Raw genomic sequence first — 3,143 nt, 5'->3', positions numbered from 1 at the left:
GACGAAAATAAGAAGTGCATTTAAACCTACAAAAATGCGTCCTTTTCCTCACTCGTGTAAATATTTTGCCGGAAGAAAAACATATATATTAATGTAAAAGTATGAGAGGGTTTCTCGGCAAACATGTTAATTTTATCAAGTGTTTTAGTGAAATTAAAAACACTACTTCTCGAGATTTCCCTTGATTATGTTTAGGTGGAGTAGTCTGTTGTTTTATAATATCCCAAGAAATATTCTGGAAATAAAAAAAAAAAGAAAAAAAAATTCATGATGATGGGTAGATGGATATGGTTTTAAGCATGCTCTTCGCACTCCTCGAGAGAGATTAGTTCACCAAACCTTTAGCTGGGATCCACAAGTCACTAGGAGAGTTGAAAGACCCAGGCCTACATGGCTGAGGAGTATGAAGAGCGAAGTAGATGATGATGAATGGAGAAGTAATAAATTAAAAGGTCAAGATAGACACGATTGCGAAATCTAACCGAGGCCCTTTGCGTCAATAGGCGTAGGAGGAGATGAAGCTGATAAAAAACAAAGAGGATGACATTATTTCCATGCTGATATAATGTTAATTCATAAATACATTAATAAAAGAGTTATCCTTTTATTAACTATTCACCTAACTCATTTATAATATATCCTTTCAGATATTACCTATAATACATTTGAGTGTCCATAGGGAAGGCCATATCTGTCAAGATCATTCAGAGTGGGAGAGAAGTTATGAAACCTTAGTGGCCATATACATCAGACTAAGGGAAAAAATCGAATAACATAAAAAAGGAGAGAGAAGATTAGAGAGGATTTGGGAGCCGATGAGGTGTCCAGAGATAATCTAGGGATTATTAAAGGGCTCTATGTGAGGCCCCCAAAAAAGAAAAAAAAAGTGGGATACGATGTGTAATGTTAGCGATGCCAGCAGGAAGCACATAGGGAAAATTGGGGATTGAAAAGGCTAAATAGCCCAGGAATTTGGGATACAGTAATTGGTTCAATATAATCTCAGAACGTCAAGGTGCTAGATTATATTACCTAGGGATTGACTCGGGAGAGGGTAGGGCAATGAAATCTAGGGGTTGGTTAGTAAAATCATCAACGATTGGGATAATTCTTGGAAAATTACTTGGTAAATGTTGGGAGGAAAAACCCATGTGTATGTTAAAGATCTTGGGTGGTAATCTAGTTTAAAAGTTCTAAAGTCGATCATGAATGACAAAATAATGCCCAAGAAACTGACCATATCTAAATATGATAAGCACCCAAGACCCCTCTCCATTAAGCTAGGACCAGGAAGTGCCAGGCAATGGCTGCCGATGACTCACCAAGTAAGCCCACTGGCTTCCCCGAAATGCCCATCACTAGCTCACAAGGATAGTGAGGTTGCATACACTTCCAGTAACTATCGAGATTCAGTGGGTCTTGAACTCCCGTCGAGCAGATTGCCGGGTAGGGGCATTTCTAATGAGTACGAGGTCTTTTGGAATTGCGAGGGGGTACGAGGTCTTTTGGAATTGCGAGGGGGTCACAAGGGAACCTGGAATTGCGAGGGGGTCACAAGGGAACCTGGAATTGCAAGGGGGTCACAAGGGAACCTGGAATTGCGAGGGGCTCACAAGGGAACCGGGAATTGCGAGGGGATCACAAGGGAACCTGGTTTAGCGAGGGACTCGCAAGGGCACCTGGAATTGCGAGAGGGTTAAAAGGGCACCTGGAATTGAGAGGGGGTTACAAGGGCACCTGGAATTGAGAGAGGGTCACAAGGGAACCTGGAATTGCGAGGTCACAAGGGAAACTAGAATTACGAGATCACAAGGGAACCAGGAATTGCGAGGGAGTAACAAGGGAGCCCGGAATTGCGAGGGGGACACAAGGGAACCCGGAATTACGAGCTGGAATTGCGAGGTGGTCACAAGGGAACCTGGAATTGCGAGGGGGTCACAAGGGAATTGGGAAGTAAGGAAATTATGGTCATCATAGAGTTTATATACATGTCCCGTATACTCTACAGGGTTGGTAAGAAAGTCTACAGTGATTTTTTAATTAAATATGGAATGACAGGGGAGTCAAATAGTACTGCTATTAAATCAGAAGTTAATCTTTCAGTTAATAAGGAATCAACGTATCATCTGATGTTATTTAGAATTTGTCATTTTTGTCTTTAATTATATCTCGACGTTCTTCGTAAATTTGACAGAATATACTTGTGGTCTGAAAAGACGGCTAAGAATGATATACAGATTTGTAAAAGGGTGAGGTTAATGGAATAAGGGTATTATGGGTTTGTTAAAGAGAATAGTAAATAACCGACCCCTTAACGTAGGGATATCGGTGGTTACTAGAAGGACACTCGGTAGAGCACAGACCTAAGCTGCACCAGCTTATTTCTTGACCTTGACCTTCACATGTATTAATAGGCGTGAATTTTCATACACTCAAATATGAACCAAGTATGAAGTCTCTGTGACAATGATGTCCAAACTTATGGCTGATTACGTGACTTAGACACTTAGCTTGACCGTGACCTTGACCTTTCAAAATTTAATATTTTCCAGCTTTTTATATAACAGTTAATCCCTGAAAGTTTTATTACTTTACGATTAAAACTGTGACCAGGAAGCTGTTCACAAACAAACAAACATCCACATCCAAACAAATGCATAAATAGGGGGGAAACATAACCTCCTTCCAACTTCATTGGCGAAGGTAGTGAAGAAGAAGAATGCACCAGGTATAATCCAGTGATTCAAGGTTATATTAGGTTGTAAAATTCGGAATGCGGAAGAGGAATGAGGGACAAAGAACGAACTCATTCCAGATGAGATTTTTTTACGAGGCAGGTGAGTACTGATGTCAGACGTCGATTGTCGGTTTCTGTTTTACGATTTTCTCTTCTTTTGCCAAATCTCATTGACACCGGAGGTAAGAAAGAGAATTGGGGCTATTATCTCCTTTTTCTAATCATGTCCTCTGTCTCTCTCTCTCTCTCCTTTTTCTAATCATGTCCTCTGTCTCTCTCTCTCTCTCCTTTTTCTAATCATGTCCTCTGTCTCTCTCTCTCTCTCCTTTTTCTAATCATGTCCTCTGTCTCTCTCTCTCTCCTTTTTCTAATCATGTCCTCTGTCTCTCTCTCTCTCCTTTTTCTA

Source organism: Palaemon carinicauda, chromosome 19, assembly GCF_036898095.1.
Source record: "Palaemon carinicauda isolate YSFRI2023 chromosome 19, ASM3689809v2, whole genome shotgun sequence".
Taxonomy (NCBI): domain Eukaryota; kingdom Metazoa; phylum Arthropoda; class Malacostraca; order Decapoda; family Palaemonidae; genus Palaemon; species Palaemon carinicauda.
The sequence above is the reverse complement of the archived record's forward strand: the minus strand, read 5'-3'. Positions refer to the sequence as shown.